This window comes from Leuresthes tenuis, unplaced genomic scaffold, assembly GCF_036924035.1.
Source record: "Leuresthes tenuis unplaced genomic scaffold, fLeuTen1.0.hap1 SCAF_15, whole genome shotgun sequence".
Taxonomy (NCBI): Eukaryota; Metazoa; Chordata; class Actinopteri; order Atheriniformes; family Atherinopsidae; genus Leuresthes; species Leuresthes tenuis.
Window position 1 is genome coordinate 17,315,174 of NW_027325369.1, and position 22,529 is coordinate 17,337,702.

The 22,529-nt window shown below is 42.8% G+C and overlaps 1 protein-coding gene across 1 annotated transcript in view; it reads right to left on the minus strand.

Moving 5' to 3' along the window:
* The window catches only part of stag1a (STAG1 cohesin complex component a), a 30,931-nt gene extending 11,268 nt beyond the window's left edge, over nucleotides 1-19,663 (minus strand). Inside the window, exon 1 of the mRNA XM_072366107.1 lies at nucleotides 19,499-19,663. The gene's annotated coding sequence lies outside the window, so the exon portion shown is untranslated. The remainder of the gene's footprint in view (nucleotides 1-19,498) is intronic.
* Between the last annotated feature and the right edge of the window lie 2,866 nt (nucleotides 19,664-22,529).

The window sequence follows — 22,529 nt, forward strand, 5'->3', positions numbered from 1 at the left end:
TAACTGCTCTGCATGATTCCGGCATTCATTTGCAGGTGACTGTATATATCATTAATGAAAAGTGTCCACGGTGTCTCGTCTGTAATTGTCAGTGTAATCAGAGAGGGACGATTCAGAATCATAGGCTGGGAGATGTGGAAATGGGGGGAGGAGGACACCAACTGGCCAGTTTGAGAACTACAACATCAAAATATTGTCAGTCAGGTGGGGAGGATTTCTACACCGAAGAGGTGATGTCAAACTCTCTCAGCAGAGTGAAAAAGAACAGCAGTCCATCAATTTTGGAAACTTCCTCTGCTGAGTTCAGCACAAAACTTTTTAGGCTTCTTGGCTTTGTTGAAAAAAAAAAAAGAAAAGAAAAAAGCAATGATGAGACAAACAAATGGCATTGCTCAACCACAGATTTGTCATCCATAGCTTTGGTGACAAAAAAAGTTAGAAGTCTTTATCCTACAGAAGATGGGGAGAATGTATTTCTCAGCTAAGTTTGGCATCACTCGTGGAAAAAGCTCAGGTTTCATGAATAGTGGGATCAAAAACGAGGACAATAAAGAACCTTAGCAGCCATATTTCACAGCAGAGGCAGATTCTCTTCTTACAAAACTAGCAGCCGAGTTGATTTTAACCCCAACTGTTGATCTGATCATATGCTAATGAGAGCCAAAAGCAGAAGGCGAGCAATACCCCGATCAACCATGAGAGGCAGTATGATCCACAAAGTCCACTGCCCTAAGTCTATCTCCAAAGTCCTTAATTGAGATTTAACTAGATAAAATGGGCTGGGAAACATCAACCAAGAGTCATTTAAGACCCTTCTCAGTTCCACAGCAATTCTGACCACCCACAAGGGGTTTTAGGGGTCTATTTCCCCCAGTGTGTGTAAAAGTGCATACATGTGTGTTTGAAAGTAGGTCTGGGCAACAGTAGGGGGCAGACTAAGAGAGTGTGTATTTAAATACTGTCTTCCACGGTGTTTGTAGTGTGGAATGAATTGGGCAGGGGAGCCCCCCCCCCTCCTTTCATCCCCGCTTAACTACACACACTTACAGAGTCCTCTGGCTGTAAGAAACAGGCGCCAGGAGAGAAAAGGATTTCAATCAGTCCAAGCAGACTACTGTTCACTTGGTTGTAATAATATCAGATCTAAAGTTGTCCCTTTTCAATCTTACGGTGTTAAATTTGAACAGTTCGAGTTGGGTCATCAGGTGGGACTTGACCTGCTTGCATGGACATAGATTTGTGATGGATTCTCACCTCCTAGCTGCACATTTACAAAGACAAACACGCGTCAGAGAACAGCACGGGAAGTGATCCCGGCACTCAAACACTTCCACAGACGAGGCAGAGATGGAATCTTACGGCCAGATAAGTTGCCACTGTTAAAAAAGAAACTAAAAATCCCCACTGGCATGGATTCAAGCTGACCTCTCGAAATGATGGGAAACAGGAAACTACTGTGGTACTGTGGTAAACCCAGGTAGCTGAAGCTGGCAGCTTTGTGCTCTACAAAAATAAACTGTGACGATGTTGAAATCCTAAATGATCCGTGCTGTGCGGACGACTGTTAATCTGGTTGTAAATGGCCAGGCCTTGCCTAAAGATGATGGCGATGAATCATAATCGACTTTAGTTTAATACTCGAGTGGTTTTAATTTGCGGCTCTAAAACATTTCACATATTTCAATAATTTCGTAAGAATCAAGATGCTGATACAAGACCTCAGGAGTGAGAAAGTGAGCACAGGAAGAGGCGATCGCAAGTTTTTTTTTTGCAAATCACTGAATCGAAACCCCATCCACCAAGTCTCGGGTGATAAAGAGCACGACACAGAGGAGGCAGGATTTACTGGGCGATTTCATCACAGTTCCACCCATAAACTATCCTCTCCATGACTGGAGATGCCAACCCCACATTCATCTCCACCGTCACCCATCTGAACTTTGCAGGCTGTTACGCCGCAGCTTCTGGTTTTCTCATCCCAACAACAGTCTCTCCTCCTGATTACATCTCTCTGATGGGACAGAAGCCAATATCATTTGAATCAATTCTCAGTTTTTAGTTTTTTAATCCTCTCCTCAGTCCCAAAAAAGGGTAATTTTTTTGTTTAAATGTGTTGCATTTGTGTATATGTAAGCCTTCCCGACCCATTATCGACCAACAGCTGAATAAGCCTCGGTGCACACTGGCTTTCCCCATTTTCTCGACTCTCCAGCACTCGCTCAGTTTTTCTCAAACGCACACACAGGAGTGGAGCAGCTTCTACAGTAGCTTATGAATAATTTGCACAGTCTCCTGAATTTTTTGGAGGACAGGACAGTGGCTGCCAACTGCATTCACCGTGGAGCCTGACTATAAATGTGAATGTAATGAAGCGGTGCTGCCAAAACAGAGCAATACCCCACTGTCTGTTTATTACACAGCGGCATTTAGACACCGTCATCAAACTGCTTCTGCATGGCCAAATGTTGAACTCTGTCCTAAAACGGGTCGTCGGTAACGTTTGATAGAGGCGAAAATCCATCAATCGAGGAAAGTTTCATGGCGTTATCCATCCGGAAAATTAAAACAAATGCGTTGCTTTCGCTTCTTCTTCTGTTGAAAAAAAAGCTTCGTCAGCTGCTCACGAGCCGCCTGAGAAGATTTAACACAAAGATGTCAAAAGATGAACTGACGCCGCACAACAGAATAAAGAGCAATCGGAGGGGTTTTGGTTTAAAAAGTTCCTCTAATGTACCCAAGCAAAAAAAGAAAAGTTTTTTGACCACTTTTGAAACAAAAATCTTTCCTTTCCAACTTGTTTCTCATCAGGCGGCGGGCGGCCGTCCAGTTTACCTCCTGACAGCATAGACGGGTTTGAAAATAGGGATAAAAGAAAGTGTCACGCTGCAGTGCAGAAATGGAAAGGATCAGCCGCCATCAGATGAAAAGCTACGGGTGATCGACTGTGCCGAGACTGTGAGTCAACCTAAGTTTTTGGATGTCGCAATGCCATGACATTTGACATTCAGGAAGGTGGAAAATGTAACAAATCTGGCTCCTGACATCAAGAGAGCACAGAGAAAATGTTACAAACACGAGACCACCTGCCAGCAGAGGATAATAACTCAAAGGAAATGAACATTGTTGGAGTTCAAACACTTCCAGTGACATTTCAGTCGAGTGAAACTTTAACTGAACCAAACACTTTACACGTGAGCTGAAATACTGCCCACGTCGAGCAATAAAACTTGATGGAGTCTCTTGAAACAGAAAAGCCAAGCCAGCTGATGTCTTGTGCAGTTTATAGGAACATTGGCGGCCGGCAGCCATACGAGATTTGATGGGAACCCCCTCCCCTCGTGTCTGGAAGACATTAAGTTGTGTGAAAAAGCTTGGTTTTGACTTTGATACAATTCATCTTTTGAGCGCGTTTTAAACATTTCCGCGTATTTCACATTTCTTACGGAGACTTTTAGATTTGAGAGGCTGGAATATGGTAGAATTGACCTAACCCCTGACGCTGCTTTGCCACGGGTCAGCACATCTTTGTGCACATCCAGGTGCGCAGGGACGGTGGCCACTGGTGCCGAAACAGACAAAGATCTGACTGTGCAGTTCTGACTGCTGCTTCAGAGTCACTTCAACCCCAACTGTTAACTCGTAATGTGTGGAATCATTTTATCCTGTGTGTGTGTGTGTCTACTTAGGAGTGAATGCAAGACAGAGACGAGTGAGCATCTGAGAGCCACTTAACATGCATGACATGTTCACTGGGAGGCAGGCCGGTGTTGCTATAGCAACTCGTGAGGGTCATAAGCCCAGCAGTCATGGCATATTTGATTGGCTGAGTGCAGACAGGAGGAACCACAACCGGAGGGTGGGGGGGGGCAGCAGAACAGAACGGGACCAGTTACAGATCCAGTTAATGCTGCGTGAAAGCTCCAGGCTTTTTCACACGGGCCTTTCAAGCCACAACTGATGCACCGATGTCACATTTGAAAGTGCAGAGGCCCACTCACCTAATTCTGCCACACCAGCTTGATGTGTGGAGCCACACGATGATAAGGTTCTGAGCTGCCTCTCGTAGGCATTTGTGCATTACCAGAATGGAACCGCGGCGGGTTCACTGGGACGCTTTTTTTTTTTTTTTTATTACACCAATAAGCCGCAAAAGACGTGTGAAATGTGTGAGTGGGCTGGTTTTGGCTGAAATTGATTTCAGATGAACTTCAGATGAACCTCAGACATCTATTCTGATTAGAGATGTGTGATGTGAGAACACGCTTCTCTGAGGTTACGCAAATAAGTTTTAAAGCACATAGACACCACAGCATAATTAATTACTTTTTAGATTTTAATCTTCATGTGTTAAATTATAAAACAGCAAATGGCAGTAGAATGCGCTCCATTATGGACGCCATCCAATGATAATAACACTGGTAAAAAATAGGGCAGCTGACTCGAGAGATTTCATCCAAACTCTAAATACATGCAGCCATGCATTTACAGGAGGATACAGGAGGGTTTGATAGATTAAACTAACCCTGAACCCAACACCATCCACTAAGATCCTTCATTAAGGATTGATTGATAGCGACATAAACACTGCATATGATTAAGTACTCTGCAGTGTCTCGCATTTAGATTAGCAACCAGTATGCCTGTGTCTTTTATATCACATCTGTCTTTGTTTTGAGCCAACTAAGGTAGAATTAAACTGGCTTTACACTCCGAGCTGCTCGTCAAATGCTTGGAGGGCGTCAGAAACTCCTGTCACCTTTCTGATGTGGCCTTAAAATCAGAGATGGGATGAAAGCATATCCAGGATGGGTTCAAATGCCAGCGGTTTCTAAAGTTAGGTGAGAAAAAAAAGGGGCAAAAAGGTATAAATAAGGTTTTTTCACAGTCTCTCATGGTGACTTCATGCCCTTCAATTAAAGTAAATGATTCAAGCAAAAGCTGAATTTATAACTCTTTCTAAGGGGAAAATGGTGCTGTGGCTTTCATGAAACCTTTTTTAGGCTACAGTAATGATGCAATACAGCTGGACACAAAACAGTGCACAGCATCTTATATTATTCAGCTAATTCACACAAAGACACACGGTGTCTTTACTTTTGTGCTCTTTTATTTTTATCCCCGCTGAGATCACAGAGAGGATAGTCAGTCAAACGCCTGAGCCCCCGCCTGTAGGATGACTCGGCATCACCCGTTACAACAACAAATCACAAGTGTGGTGCAGGTAGTTCAGCCCGTTCAAACAGGCCCGATAAACCAGTACCCGCAGCTCTAGAACACTAGAGAGCGAAATCCACCCCCCGAACGTCCAAATGGGGTTAACGCTGGGCAGCATCGGGCATTCAAGTGGTGCAGAAGAAGAGAGCAAATAAGAGGACTTAACTAAAGGGGGAGTAGTTAAAACCTCATGGAGCATGGAAGACACTGCAGAAAGAGTTTGCTTGTTAATCTGAAGAAAGTTTCCGGTGTTGTTATCGTTCCATATGCATCTTCAGGGTTGGGTTTTCTCTTCTTTCTTTCTTTTTCTTTTGAAACATTCTAATCCAGCCAGAAGAACAAGTACCGTGGATGACATCCAGGTACGACGGCACATTCTGTACTAATAGTTTAAAGGATTTAAAAGCACCCAACGGAGGATTTAACCGCTTGTTTATTTTTACAGGATATTTTTTTGCTTTCAGTTCCATTCAGCTGAATCAACCTAATGGAAAGTCTGGTGCGGCAAATATGGGTCCCCCCCCCCCCATGCAAACGCACACTAAACACCACACACAACTTCCTGCTACTGAATCCCTGCTGACTGATACTTCTGACAGCCGCAACCTGCACAGCATTTGCTATAATTGCTTCAAATCTCAAGAGACGCAGTGTGGCGAGTCCCTGTTTCAACCACTGAAGGATACAGTTGGGCGGTTTGTGAAGCGTCCTGTATATATGTATAAAAAAAAAAAGAAAAGATGCACAGAGTAGATGAGCAACTACTGACAATAAGAGGAGGGACAGAAAGTGATTTCTCAGATGCTGCACATGTGCCGTGTGTTTCTACGATTACAATCGAATGCCATTTCTGCCTCTGTGGTCAAAACATTGGTCGCTAAAACCTGACCTGATGCGCATGTTTACGTCAAAGCTCCGAACCGTAGAAGGAGTAGATGACTAAGCGGCTGCGTGAGGCAAACATTACAGGAAACAAGAAAGCGATGCTTCATTAGGGCCAGTTATTAGCACTTAATGCCAGGGGTAACTGATGAAAGAAGCAGGGAAAAAATTAAACAGACAAACAGAAACTCATAGAATGAAATGTGGAGGACAGAACAAAAAAAACAGGTTCACTGGAACTTTAATTATATTGTGTTTATGGTCCCTTAAGTAGCAAAACAATAAAGAGGTTTGAAGAAGTTGAAACATGAAAGCAAACGCTCAGAACTGAGCATCCATTCATTTTGCTGTAAATGCAGGACAAAGCAAGTGTTTTTATTCATTCCAAAGAGACAGTGTTGGCAGATTAAAATCAATGAATAAATCAACAGCGTTCACACCTGCATTCTCAGAAGATTTGTGATGACGGCTGCCTTTTCTTTGTGGGTTTCCACATCTGAAGAAGTGCTGTGGATTGCATACAAAGAGCTCACTATATGACGCGTCAGACTCATCATTTCAGCGAAAAAAGGGCCATTTATTGGACAAATAAGTGCAAAAATGATTTTGTACAGCTAAGACTCCCTTCATCAATGTGGAAAATGACCACAGCGCCACCAGTTTCAATTCTCTCCAAGTAAAAAAAGGAAACATCACGACTCCAGCGTTCCCCTCCACATCTCATTAACTCTTAACGGGCTAAAATTAGAAAAGTGCACATGGAAAAACAATGAGCCGTTTGGCAAACTTAAAAATCAAAACAAACAACTATTACGAGAACAAAATCGATGGCCTTAAAGCAAACAAAAGCCTTGACAAATTAAAAAGACACTGAAGAAAGCATTGCCCACCATCTCGCTAAAGACTTCCGTGAGAAAAATTCATCTGGAAGAAAAAGGAAGAGATTTATTTGTCTCTTTATATTAAAGCCACAAGCTAAGCAGCGCTTTCACTGGCTGTCAAACGATAAAGCTGCTTAATTTTATTTCTCCAGTCTCTCGACACCACAGCCAGTGACTTACTGAGCTGATTAGGCTTAGGCTGCGGTGGATTAACTTTGACACGTCTGGGTGATAATGCAGCGCGATCCCTCGCTAAAAACTCATCCCACGTTAACACCTGCAAAGCACTTGTCATTACAGGGTGGATTTCCATAGCAACACATCCAGCAAAAATCTCAAATTACTCATTTTCCTCTCAGTGGCCATTTAACACGTTTTCAGCTTCGGATTTGACCCCAATCAGCCTCGGCTGTTATTTCTAACTGTAAACGACCCAGCTTCTCCTCACCTATTCGCCAGACCGGGGATTTTCTGCCATACACTTTTATAACACCACCTTTTCTGGCAGCATGAAGGTGTTTTAAGGAGGATGAGGCAGAGGCAGGCGTCTCCGCTGTCGTTTGATTTATCCTCGGTAGAGTATTACATCAGTGTCGGGGTAAACATTGGCTGCTCTTGGAATACTTTAGCCTAGATGGATTGAAATGGATTCAACTGACTTGAATCTAGGTTGACTGTGGGGACCTGAGGTGTCATCGCATTACTGGAAAAATGACAGGGTCAATCCCCCAGATGGCAGGCTGAAGTGACACAGCAGCATAGATATCCAGAGAACTCAAAAATCATTTATTGTTTCGTCTCAGTTGACTGCATGCATGTATACTTTAAATGGAGGGATGATGTCTGTCTAAGATAGCGGTTTCATACGAATGCCAGAGGGCCACAAATAAAGAGAGAGAGAGAGAAAATGCTACACTAGTGGGTGATCATCTGTACTTAAACTTAACTACAGTCATATAAGTTATGCCTGCAGTGCTGAAAGAGAACAAACACAAACACACAGGACTAAGGAGCACAGAGACTGCCAACCAGTGGTTGCAGCAGAGAGCCAATGTGCTTCTGTAACTGAAAGTGTCTCCAGCTAGAACCCTAATTAAAAGAAAAAGAGACCTAAACAGAGTGCAGTGATTTGCAAATCTCGTAAACTCAAATTTCCTTCACAATAGAGAAAAAAACCAACATCAAGTGTTGATAGAGAGAAATTTCACTATTTCATGAAAAGCAACAAAAGTCACTTAAAACGGACAAAATCTGCTTATCTGTCAGTGTGGGGGTGCACTAGCACCTGTGGAACCAGCAGTTTGCACATCTGGAAATGACATGTTCAGGGAAGCCCTTGCACACTTTTAGCAACACAGAATTTATTATCAAATGGTATAATTAAATGGTATAATGTCTCACTTTAAGCTGTTTTCTACGGTCTAATGTGAATACGATATTGGTTTATGCGATTTGGAAACCATTGCATCCCATTTCGAGTTACATTTTAAACAAAGTCCCGCCTTTCTTGGAATCTGACTTGTACAAACCACTGGAGGAAAACGTGTGCATCTAAGGACTTTCCAGCTTTTAAAAGGACTGTGGCGAGTTGCCAACATGCAGTCAAGAACACAGTTTGTGATAAATGCTGCTCAGTTTGAACCTTCCCCAACTGCAGGCAACACTATGATGAGTAAAACATGGCCAACTTTAAATTTTTCACTTATCCCAGACCACTTCTACCATTCATACCCTGCACCAGCTGTTATCGACTGAAAATGCTTCAACTTGCATCAGATTAGGCTGTACTTCTTCCAAAAGACTGTTCGCCTCCCAGCTGAGATCTGTTCAGTGCATGGGTGGGATAGGGTTGAGGGTTTGGATTCAAAGTGTCAACACAAGCACCTTGTGTTAATATCTGAAATCCTGCAGCCTGCAGGAAGCATCTTATTCATCCCGGAGAGTAAGAAGTGCTGTTGCTTATTCACTCTAAAGCTGGGCATCTGCGCTTTTTCCTTAAATCTTTCAGATTCTGATTCAAAAGACTCTCAATTCAATTATACATCAGTGTGGAGAGGGATATTTCAATTAGAATGCTAACTCTGAGTAAATGCAAAAGGCTTGTGTTGCAAGACAACAACGATTGTCTTCATGCAACCACAGGAAAAGGTCTACATTAGAAGATGTGTAAATGGATATGGGATCATTGAAATCAAGACTGATTCATATCAGAAAACTGGAATGGAAGTGGTTTGTTGCTGCTCCAGAGTGATATTATGACAGCTTTCCCTTCCACTCAAACATTATCTGGTTCTGTGACTCGGGGGCAACAGCCCCTCTTTCTGTCTCCAAACAAACCAAATGATGAGATGCTCAAAACACTGAAAAACTGTGCCATGTGCCATTAAAGGCAATCACTTCAGCTCACTGTCTGTCTGTTAGTTGCTGAATCTCAGGCAGCGGAATACAGGAAGTAAACAATCATGGCTGACGGCAGATATTATACATAAGAGGGAAATACAGTTTATGAAACACACAAGAAAAAGAAACGGACAAGAGCAGGCGGTAATCTTTGTGATTTGTGTGTTCTGCGTGACCCACAAGTGTGAGAAGACGCGTACATTGTGTACACGCGCTGCCTTTAAATCATACGAGCTGGCACCTGAACTGCAGCGCAGCCTGTGGACTCTCGAATAAAGAGTATTTATGAGCTGCCTTTTCTGGCATTTCTCCCAAGAATTCATCGGCAGAAAGGCAGAGCTGTGTGAGCCGAAGTGACGGATTAAAACTAAAAGCTGCCAGCTCGAATCAAACAAAGAGGCAAAGTGAAGACGGACCAACACTAGAAACGCATCCCTCCATCACTTCTGTGCTGTTCAAAAAGCTCCGGCTAGAAGCCGTTCAAGGCAAATGCAGGAAATGCCGATGAAGTCAGTCGCAGCTGTTACTCCCATCCTGATTTTAATTGTCGCCGTGCAAATTGTACGGTTTACATGTAAAGTTCATTACAGAATGATTGGGCGAAAAGGCGCCTGCGCAGATCGACCCTTTCCGGAATAAAAGACATTTCTCTTTGATACTGCAATCACTGAGCGGCTGCATTCTCCTCATCTTCTTCTCTGTGAAGTATGCAACACAAATTTGGTTTATGGTAAAAATGTTGGAGTTAATAAGTGACACTCTGATCTAGGGATCTCGTTACCAAGAGGGGGAAATCAGGATAGAAATGTGTGACCAATTACAAGAGCCAGAAAATACAATCAGAGCTTTACGGGACTAATTCTGACAGGAAGAACTTAAAAAGCGGCTGTCGTTGATGGATAAGACTGCACCTGAACTGAACAAGAAGACCATATCCGAGCAACCGTTTCATTCATAAAGCAAACATCCTTTATACGAACATTGTTTCACGTGTGAATGTTAAGACGGGTTTTGTCTCGCGACGGTAAACTGAAACAAAACAATAATCAGGCTCCATATGTGCTAATTGTGCTTGCTTTGGGATGCAGGGGAGGCAGAGTGCAGCCTGTTAATAAAACAGATACCTTTCGCAATCTAACGTGATGAACTGTTCAACTGAAGTGTGAGAAATTGTTTCCCACCTTCTTATTGTTTTTGTCTGTTTTATCCCAAAGAGTGTTGGAGCAAGCAGCAGCTTACGATGAAGGCAAAACAAAGACGAGGAATGTTGTACAAAATGCCATTTAAAAAAAAAAAAAAAAAAAAAGTCAGACTGTGGTTGACTTAATCACAATTGGTCTGGCTGGGCCACGGCTACGAGCCGAACACGAAGGCAGTAACTGTACTTTATCATGCTGCCAGCTTCCATACATGCTGGGACCAAACAGCCGTGGCCTTATAATGTGGAACAGCCTTGAGGCTGACTGTGGCCGCCTGATTTAACCAGATTATGATTATGTCACACGGGAGATTACTCGTTCGACACAGGGAAACATAGTCAGACACAGTCCTGTTGCTACATACACACCCGCACACACACACACACACACAGACACCAACACCATCTGTTATTGCCACAAACTACTGTATGCTCATATTCTGGAGCACACAAAGCCTGATCTTGGCAAAGAGGGGAGGGGAAGGATGCTGTGTGAACTGCACAGAATGATCTCAACTGAAAATAGATTTTTTTTTTCTTTCCCTGATCTCCCGAGAACTACCTCTCTGAATAAAGATAGAATGGATCATGAGGAGGGAAAAAAAGAAAAGGGAAAGGTTATGGGGCGGAATAAAAGACAGAAAAGGAAATTAATGTTTCTTCCCATCTGTGTGCAATGTCCGCCTGTTTGGCTGCAGCCGACGCAAAATGGAGCCACGAGAGTGAATGGAGAAGAGAGGGGGATTGGGGAGAGGGGGTCAAATGGGTGAAGGGGTAAGAAGGAGAAAGTGTGGCAGCAGTGGGAAGGGGGGGGGGGGGGCACAGCCAGAGCAGGAGAGGAGCTAAAAGACAATCATTTGTTCTTCTCTCATCTGTGTGAGCTTTCTCTCTCACCTTGGCCCAGATTTTCACTCTTCCTCACAATTTACTTATAACGGAGGAGGTGGGTGGGGGGGGGGGGGGGGGGGGGGGGGGGGGCAGGATAAGAGCAGGACACACACACACACACAGAGAGTGACACGCAGTCCCTGTGAAGGCCATTAGTCCTCACACCCGTCATTACTTCCTAATCATCCTGCGGAATGTTGAAGATTTCACAGGAGCAGGAGAAGCCTGCTAATGTGTGCAGGCAGATGTCAACGCAAAAAAAGGAGAGAGGTGGGGGGTGGGGGGGTGGGTGCTATGTAGCAATAATGTACAGGCAGCTGAGGGGGAAAATGACTGCTTGGATAAAGACTGCTGCTGAGGGAATCAAAAGAAAAGGCCAGAGACTGAAGCAGATATGGCTGTTTTAGAGACACGGCTTCAAGGATGGAAGAATGCGAGTCTCAGCCAGGAGACAATCTGAAAAGTAAACAGAAAAATGAATCGACTCATCGTGAGGGAAGCACAATAGCTCTGTCTGCAAGAGGTTATTTGAGGAATTTTGATTCAAACACAATCAAAAGGCCATTTCTTAAAAGCCATACAACAACAAATGCCATCTGGTTGTATTTAGCTAGAAAAAAAAAAACAATACTTTTCCTGTAATTTTAAATTACAGACAAATCAATTTAAAAAAAAAATCTATTATAACAACAAATTCAACCAGTGACTACTTAGATAGAAAAGAAAATACCAATGCCATGACTAAAAATGATGGAGACAGTTTCAGCTTCTCGGATGCGAGGCTCCGCAGCTTTCGATGGGAAACTGAACACATCTTCAGAGACGATAATCTTCACATTAACTTATAACTGAAAATATCTTTTTGTTTTTGTTTTGTTTTTTTTACTCAGAGTTGGAGCCTTCTCCTTTTCCATTGCCAAACAGCTCTTCTCGAAGGCTCCATGGCAGTTTTGCTGGGATTTTCAGGACTGGGCGAGCTCAGAGAACAAATCTGCGCACTTAGCGCTCGGTCCAATCCAATTCGAGAAGCCAAAGAAGAAATTCTTCATGTAATGCTGGAACTTCAAAGTAAGCTGAAGATTAGGGAACATTTAGGATCATTCACAACATAACGGAAAATGTGATATTTTTGACTTGTTTCTATTGTCAGGAATGAATGAATAAGTACTTGAACTAATCTTCAGTGTTGTAATCACAAACTTAGGTATTATTCTAATAGGATTTACTTGTGCCGTTTCAAATCTGTGTTTAAAAAAAAGTGAATGGAAGCAGTGTCTCCGCCTTTTTTATTGAAATAAATTAGCAGACAGACGACGCACCATCTGTATCTGATTTAGGAGGTAGATTGCATTGTGACCCTGTTTATGGCTATTCAGCTTGTCTGTGGAGAACGCTGGCAAGGCAGCATGCCATAAGTCAGGAATAACAAAGAGGTTGATGGTTAGGTCACCACTTCATTGTCCCCTTCATAACCAGAAAATTGACTTGGCAAGAGTCATCGAGTCAATACTAAGCAAGGATGTGCACTGATTGCAGAGACAAACATAGCTGAGGAGCGCTGATGCTGAGGAGGTGGTATTTACAGTTGCTTGAAGCTGGTTGTTAACCTTGCCTGTGTAAATGACACCTTAAGGATTTGCCGGGCTGGCCTGGTGCCAAATTTAGATCCGGCTGCAGTGAGCATAAATAACAAATTAAATCTCCTCCCAAGCCAAGGCAAGAAAATACTCATCTCCCAGACACTGACCCCTGGAGTGTCTATAAGCAGGAAATCAATCTGCTGCATTTAAACTGGAGGCAAACTTGTAAGCCATCAAAAAGGAAATCAATAATGCATCATAGTGTCTCTTTTATTCATAAAACACTGGACTGGCCTTCTGGAGGAGCCACAGATGCATTTCACGCCTCCCAATCTATACTGTCGAACAACGCTCTAAAAGAACATTCTTTCCACCGAAGGATTAGGAAAGTGACAAATGCTCGCTGCTCGGAGAGGCAGATGTAGTTTTTCTGTACTCCGAGCAGCTGAAACAGCCCGCCAGGGTATCTGATCTGAGCTGAAAGTACTGACGTGGTCAACATCGTTTCATTTCAATGTTTTATAACCATCGACTGTGCAGTTGTATATAAATGTGAGGAAGTATTTACACATAAAACTGCACCATATTTTAAAACTGTTCTCTGATATAATCACACATCACAGCACTCACACCTAAAAGGACCACAGATCGCTGCATAAAGGCATTGCTCTGTTATAAATCATTCAATAAAATCTTTTCAAACTGCTTACGAACATCAAAAGGGGCAACGCATTAAACAGGGCGTTGAAATTCTCCGACAATGCCAGTAACCTTTTCTTACGAAGCGTTTATATACGCTGTGTCAACTAAAGATTAACTTCGTAAAAAGACTGACTGCGTTATTCAGTCACTTCACTTGAAATGCTGGAGGCTGTCGTTTCTTTAAGCAAACGCTCTTTGTTACGGTCAACAGAGATAACAGTGATGGTACCGTCAGTATCAATAAAGCAAGCATTTAATCACAAACAGGAGCAACGTTCTCCACCTCTCCTCAAGTCCAAACCGGCATGCCGTAGTTCTGGGTATACTGGGAATACTTGAATTACTTGTAATTCAAGTACATATCTACATATCCCATCTAACAGTTGCTCATCTTGCTAACAACGTGAAATTTGATCACTGTTGAAAGCCATATCTACCTCCAGGGCTTAGCTCGACTAGCACGTTAGCTGCTGTTTTCAGTAGGTCAACATGAACACACGGATAGTGGAAGGGGTGGAAAATCTTAAATAAGCAGCCACAAAACAACTACTCGCTCAAAATGATACGATCCAGTGTCAAGGTGTCATCATTCAGTCATTCGGCACTGGTAGGTTCGATTGGCGTCAAAAACAACAAAAGAAAAACCCTGCGGATCCCCGCCGGCTCCAGCTCATAGCTAACTCTATTCACCGTGATGAAGTCTATGCTAAATAGAAGTTGAGAGACTATCAAAGCATGACTTTACATTACAAACGCTAAGATGGGTTAGTAGTCAAAATGCGAGCATGTTAGTCTGACATAACTGGGCCCCTCCAAACTGGAGTAACACACCCGGATAATATACCAAATCACTCTTGCATGTAAACGCTCAACTGGACTCGAATGGGCCTCTGTGCTCTTAACGTGGTACTAATATCCTTCTTTTAGCATCTTTTTGTAAAAAAACAATTCACACATTCTTGCTTTTATCGTCAGTTGGCTAAATGTGACGACATTGTGAAAAGCAGCCCACTAAGACCATGTGCTAACTTGTGGCTGCTTACAGCATTATGAGACTTCATCTCTGCTTCATTCAGATTTAATTTTTTTCTTAGCTGTAGCATTTTTTCACAAAAATCACCATTCGAGTAACTTAAAGGCGTCTGTGCTGTGAGTCCGCAGGGTCGTAGAATCGTCCCTACTTTGGCCAATAACTCAAATCTTCTCCTGAATACTCTTACAAGGGAGATGGGCCGTTTTTTTTTTAGTTTGCTCTGGTTTACAAAGTGCCTGCAACCTTAGGTGTCTGCTTAAACAAACTTAAAAAGGCTTAGAAGGTAGATTGGTTTGACGTGTCCTTGGGCAAGAACTGAACCCCACATCGCACCACTGTGTTCCTCATTTGTCAGTCACTCTGAATAAAAGCAACTGCTAAATGAATGCAATGGAATCTCCTTTGGATCCTGGGTTTGAACCCCAGACACTGACCAGCATCCGCTGCTGGAGTTTGCACATGTGTTTATAAATAGTGTTCATAGCTCGGTCTATAAATGGCATTTGTGTATTCATCAGAGCTTCAGCAGCATCTGGTTCAGGGGGTTAGGGTTAGAAAATCAATCCTCTGTACTACTTTTCCCCCCACTCCTATTGACAGCCAATGACAGATAGCTCGGCTCCTATTAGCAAAGTACACTTGTGTGTCAGCTGCAGGTTAAAGCAGTCTGCTCAGCCTAGCAACCACCGAGCCACGTTGCAATACCAGAGAGACGTCACAAGGCTGTAAAAACACACGCAGACAAACAATGCAACACACCTAACATCATTAGTGCTCAACTTGACAGTTTAATATACTTTCTCGGTTACTCTCTGCACAACAGGTTTTGCTCGCCTTATGGTAATAATAACTTTATCTGGTGCCATCGTGTAATCTGACTCATCGTTGTGTCAACATTACACTATCGTGCTGTTTGACAACAGGCAATTTCCCTTTCAGCTCAGCCAGGCAGTTTCCACTGAATTTCTCACACACACACGTGCAATTAAACATGCAATAAAACGGCCTTGCTGCATTCACTTAAGAAAATGTTTAATTGATACGCGGTGATCTTGTTGTACTTGAGGAAAATCTCTTCCCACACAGAATCATTTCTCTGTTTTTTGCACTGTCAGCCTGCGGTTTATCCCTGGCTGTGAATGATTACTTGTTCCGTTAGCAGGTTCTGACATCTCTGCAGACTTTACACCACGCAAGGAAAGTTTAATGAAGCCTGCTGATAGCTTGCCATCAAACATTTAAGCACAAGTGTCCATTTTCATTTAGGTCTGCCGTGCATCTAATACAATTAGCATCTTGTTCATTTGCTCGGCTTAAGCTTCCTCCTCAAATTGCAGCTTATAAAGCGTCTTCAGTGCAGCCTCATATCCAACTTGAATTAAGCGTCAACAGCAAAGCAGCTGATTACACAACAGGAAACCACAACTGCAACGGGAGCCACAAACAAACAGGAGGAGACAGAATCGTCTCAGAGCATGCGCTGCAGGTGTGTTCACAAGCGGAAACCTGACAGTGACACTACTGCAGCGTCGGGATTCAACTTGGAAAATAATGTTTCACATGTCACATACTGGCAAAAATGGTTTAAACCGATCCCCGTCACAAATAGTCCAACAATGACTGGGAGACATCTGGGGCTGCTGTATGTGTGACTTCACCTAGAAGCCTTATAACCCAACACAGGCTCATCCTGTGATGAATTGAATGATCTGTATTCACCGCAATTCTCAGAAATTAGCTGCACTGCTTGGACTTAAACGTTATGACTCGTGCGTTAAATGACAGCTTTAAAGGGCAGATGGCAATAACGTTTGGTTTGTCTTTGCCGGCGCTTTAAACCGTGCTGAAAACCACCGAAGGCCGGACGGCAGACAGAACAAGAAGCGCCACTCTTTTCCACAGCCAACATCTTGAATCAAGGTCACCATTTAATAAGCTCCGACAAATGTCAAACCCATTACATAATCCCCTGAGCTGTATCATTACAAGCATATGGCTCTGACAAAAAGCACAGCGGAGCAACCAGAGACTCGGGCTGAGTTACTATCGAATGAAACCGCTCATTATGCAATCATCTAGTGTATCTAATTTTACAATCATTCAAACGAAACTCTTTCATAGCTTTCAGTTCTGGTCTGAAATGATCATTCAATCTGTGATACAGAGGGTGCTGAAAACCAGCTCACCTAAAACAAATAGGAATTAAACTTTCACCGCTACATCTTTAAAATTGCAAACTGTCTTCTGTGCATGCACTAATAATGAGTGCTGTTGTGCAATTCCTCGCTGTTTACCGGCTTTCTTATGGGGAGCAGTAGGGCAAAGAGCAGAGCGATTCAGAGAAAAGCCACCATTTCTGTTCACACTCCATGCTGTGTAAAGGATATAAAGTGTGTCATTGCTGAAACCGTCAGTGCATTATGCAAGAAATGTCACTTAATGTCTGCATCAAACTGTTTTATTCCCCAGCCAGAGGCAACACTGGAGTGGTGTATAACTGCATACTCATCACATTTTCCACTGACAGAAATGAGGATTGTGTAGGTGATCTAAGGAGTTGTTGTCCTCTCTGATTAATCCAAATGTTCAATGTGTTTCCTCTTAATGAGCTTAAACAAAATAGATTCTATAGGCTATGGATGCGCCACAATTCTGAAATCTGCAAAAATAATGAACATGTCACATGTGATAGCAGGACACTGGTGGTGGATCCTTTGGGTTTTGTGGCTTGTGGGGCTGGGACCTTCAAAACGGGGGATGCACAATCGAACTGAGACGTGGAAGTCAAGTCGACTTCTTGCCCCCCCAACAAAAAAAAAAATTAGGTTTGAGGTGGGGTGGGGATTGTGCAACAATATTAAAGTGGGTTGCACATGAAGTAAGATCCACATGAAAGCCAAGACCCAAGATCTCCCAGTGGAATGTGTGTCAGACCACTACAGCAACCAGTCTATGGGTCCTTTGCTGGAAAATTAATCAACCTCTGCGGTGTAATTTGACTTCAACACACTCATCAAAATAGGAGGCCTGCTGCGACGTCAAACACTGATGAGGAACAAACTCATTTTCCAACTAATACTTTCCCGAATAAATGGACATACATAAATGCATCATTATAGTAAAATCAACTGAATGAAAACCCTCAAGTGCATACTCACACTGAGAGAGAGAGAGAGAGAAGAAATCAATTGGAATATTATTATTGGTATTAAGGCACACGACCCCAATAGATTACACGGAAAAACAGGTTCATAGTTCAGAAAAAGGCAGTCAAGCAGAAGCTTTTGTGACAACAAAGCTCAGCAGAAGTGGCCCACCTGCACTCGACTAACTGGCAGCAAGTTTTCAAAGGCCAAACAAACGAACTCCGAGTTTCTGACAGGCCTAAAACCGATTGCTCCAGGTTTGTGAGGCATGAAGTGTAAATGAAGACACATTTCACCTAGCATCAAAGACTTGCTTATCCCATACATCTCATGTGAGTGAGTGTTGTTCGGTTCTCCTGAGCAAATGTTTCACCCCATGCATAATACGATTAGGAAGCCCACATTATCAACTTGCCCACCACACTATATTTTGCAACAGTCAGATCTTGACCAGGCAAACTGTTCTTAAACAGCCAAACCTATAATCAAATTTGATTCGTGCAGTATGGGATTGAGAGACGAGCAATGTTAGAGGACAAGTTGGCAGTCAAGCTGGCAGCTGATAGCAATCCAAGACAGCCTGCATGAGAAATCACATGGCCGCCTGTAAACAAAGCAGTTATGCAACAATCTGAGATTTGTGCAACTACCGGGAGACACCCTGAACCGCTCAGGGTGAGGTGTTCAGGGGTCAGTGAAGAGGGATGTTAGGACTCAAGCCAGTGAGGGCTGGCGGCCCACCCACCCCCCACAATGTGACTCATGTTTCCCCGCTTAGTGTTGCCTGCTTCCCGCACGGAAGGGGGCGGGAAGAGGAAAGAAGCGCCATAATAATCATGTAAACCATGCAGGACTCCATCCTGCAGATTTACATGAAAAAACATTCACGTGCTGTCATCGATTGAAAAAAACATAACAAAAAAAAAAACCCAACTTGCTCATTATCCGAGCGTAAAAAGTCACCAAACTTGAGGACAAGAGGCTGGGATGCTGATGTTGACACGGGGAAAAGTAGTAACTGGGTGCACACTGGTGTCTCACGTTGTGTTTCTGCGTATGCATGAAGCTAAAGCTGCCAGCTGGTTGAGAACAGTGACAACAACAATGTGGCGAGGAGCATTTGAGCTGACGACAAACCTAACCACTGAAAGCGCCTCTAAGCAGGAGGGGAACACTGAACATTCATATAACGAGGTGTAAATGAGAGAAGGTGATGCTCTGAGCGCTGTCTGCAAAGAGCAAGAAAACACGTCACACAGCATGGCTCTTTATTTGTTGACAAGACAAACTCCTGCGCCGGGTGGAAATTGGTGGCAAAACACACTGGTTCTGCGGCGGCCACTTGCCCTTCTCGCAAGTTGTCTTGCCGAATTTTTTGAGGCTAGCTCAGAAGCTAATAGCTCTGCTAGGCTATAATGTAACTGAGGAAGAGAGAGAAAGCACATTCACCTCCGCTAGCCGCTAGCGCCCATCCCCCAACCAACCAGTCTTCCCTGTCTCTGTCCACCATCTTTAATCTGTGCTCCGTCTCCCTTCCCACCGCACAAAACACGACAAAAACACAAGACACTCACCTTTAACGACCATCGCCAAATCGATTATCACCCTCCGAAATATACAATCGATTTTCGTTTTATTAAAGCACGTATATTTTTATTGAAAATTGGCCGTGCGAGCGGAACCGCGCCTTCAGAGAAGAGCAGCAATCCTAAACCGCCATCTGGTGGTATTTTCCTCTCTGTGATGCAGCGGGAGCGGCGCAGGCTCAGACCGAGACACAGCTGCCCCCTGGCGGACACAGTGAGCTGCAGCGGGCACGCGCCTCCGGGGCCGAGTACGGGAAGGGAGGGAACCAGGACCCCGCCAACACAAAAGTGACGGGGACGCGCGCAGAGACAGATAGACCCCCCCCCCCGACCCCCCACCCCACTCCCTCACCCTCCCAGTTTAATTAACATTTTTGCGAGTCTGTGGAAATGGTATATTCCACGTGCATCGAAAATGACCAGAAGCAAAGCATAAACAAATTCCTTTTGGAATAGTACACAAATTACAACATGATATTTAACTGTAAAGCAAACATTGGGATCATAAAACTGTGGGCCTCTGGGCATGGAAGTGTAAAGACTGTTCTCACACAAGCAAATCAGAAATTGAATTAACCATTTATGGATGTTTTGTGCACCCAACTGTGCTTCTGGCTAATGTTTTGCACATTTTTCATAAGTTTGTCGTTATTTTCCCATCTCTCTCTGTTATTTGTGATGTTTTTGTCTTTGTGTGTCTGTTCATTTGGTGTAACTTTTTTTTTTGGTCTCTTTGTGGTCAATGTGTTTCTGTTTATAGCCTTTTTTTCCCCATCTCTGGTCATTTTGTATCTTTTTCCTCCCGTTAAGTTTAGTTTGTCTCATTTTACTCATTTTAAACGCTGTCGTGATGTTTTATTACAGCTCTTTCTTGTTGCTTTGTGTTTCATATGAATCTTTCTAGAACCTCTGGCTGGTTTTAGGGAATTCTGTGTGGTTGTTTTGTGTTCTTTGGAGCTCTTTGAAGTTGTTTTGTGTCACATTTGGCTTTTTTTTCTGCCTCACGTGGTTAACTTTGTCACCACCTTTTCCCTTTCTTGTAATATTATGACTCCCTGTTCATGTGCATACTTCTGCTCAACATTCACAAAATATGTCACAGGATTTTAATCAATTACTTATTCTTTTCAGTTTTCACATCTGAATGGGATCTGTGATGTACTCATAGATTAAACTAATGCTGGCTAATACAAGTACCATGTCAAATAATAGGCCCGATTTAAATGAAAGAGCTGCAGCTGCTGAGGGAATTTGAAATGTAAATGTAGTTTCAGACTAGTTTAGCCTGTGTAAAAGCAATGTAAAGTGCACAGCACAGCAGAGCTCACAGACACATTTTAAATGATTTTATCCAACCATCAGTCCAAAATTCTAAAGAGATTTAATTTCCCATCATATATGACAAAGACAAGTTCAAGCTTAAAATTATTGCTTAAAATGTTTCTAAATCTATTGAACAGTCATTAATAGTTAATAGTTTCCAAAACTGACTACATGTATTTGAGAAAAAAAAAAAGCGTGTATGTGAGGGCATTAATGATCTTTAATACAAGGCTTTCTTTGATGCTGTTCTTACGTCCCACCTCAGATAGAGAGAGATCAAAATAAAAAAAAGTAAAAAGTACATGGGTGATTTCTTTTGCCAGGTCCTGGGGCTGAAACTAGATGTGGATAAACCCAATTACAGAGGCTGGATGCACTCACATTACTCACTCCAGCTCACTTTGGTGTGATAAGGAAAGCAATGACTTCAGTTAATTATATTACTCCCACTTCGGAGTCATTAAGTGGATATCAGACACCTACATAACATCCAGTGTTTGTGACTGTATTTGAGAGAGAAAGAGTGGCTGAAGCAAAAAGAAAAGCTGATAACATTCTGCAGTGCCCACCTTTTTCTCTTGTATTTTTGTAACAGACAAAGCAGTGATGCGTGCACACACAAACACACACGCACACACACAGTTTTACCGGATGGTGCTTCATCTGATGGACGCACCGTAATTTACCATAGCAACCGCATGTCTTTCCCATAAAAGCTGCAGCCAGATCCTCCCTTCAGGTTATAACCCAAACACACACGGATACAGACATGGTTAACATGATTATTCTTAATAGTTGGGTGTAATGAAGCATTCAACAGATGTTTTTAAAAAAATTTTTATTACAATAGTAAAGATCTGAAAAAAAAAAACTCCAAAGAAAACTTTTGTGGTTGTAGTTTTGGAATCAGGTGCAAATACTTACCATAGAAATGTTGCAATGTTGCCTAACCCTAAACATTCATTCAATACTCCACAGAATAGCTCAAAGTAATCCCTGTAGTAGTGATTGTGCTGTGTAAATTTGTGTTTACATATGTTCAGTTTGTAGTCGGCGTGCTTCTACACTGAAATAAACTGGAGCCACCATGTTCAGAGCCTTGTTAAAGGCCACTTTAGACACAGTCTCGCTGATTTACAGACACCACCCACGTATCCTCGGTTAATCTTGGGATCCAAACCAGTGGAATGATTCACGTTTTCCACTGAGACTCTCAGTTTTCACTATTTCAATGGGAGTTTAGAGGTGTGCTGTAAAAGAGAAACACACATGGGAGCAGGAATTCTTTATTTAAATTGTTTTTTTCCACACCATATCAGCAGGTCAGAGACTTTCCAGTCATCCAGGAGTTGCGTAGTTTGTTAACAGTAAAAAAAAAACTGTGAAAAACAGAAAACAGAAACTCATTTACTCAGATGAGCTCTCTCGAGTGAAGTCCTGATGAGAAAATGCGCCCCTTCAGTGCAAAAAGACAATTAAAAAAAAAAAAGTAAGAAATGTATTGGACTTGGCAGCAATAGTTTACACAGAGTATATCTTTACGATACGTTACTTCAGCACTTAAAGAAGTTGCTGACCTAAGAAATACTTTATACAAACGACTTATATTGTATTGTATTTGAAATTGTTGTGCTATGACAATCACTCTTAACCTGTGCACTGAAATCCTGTGAAGTCAGCTAAGTCTCACAGCTGC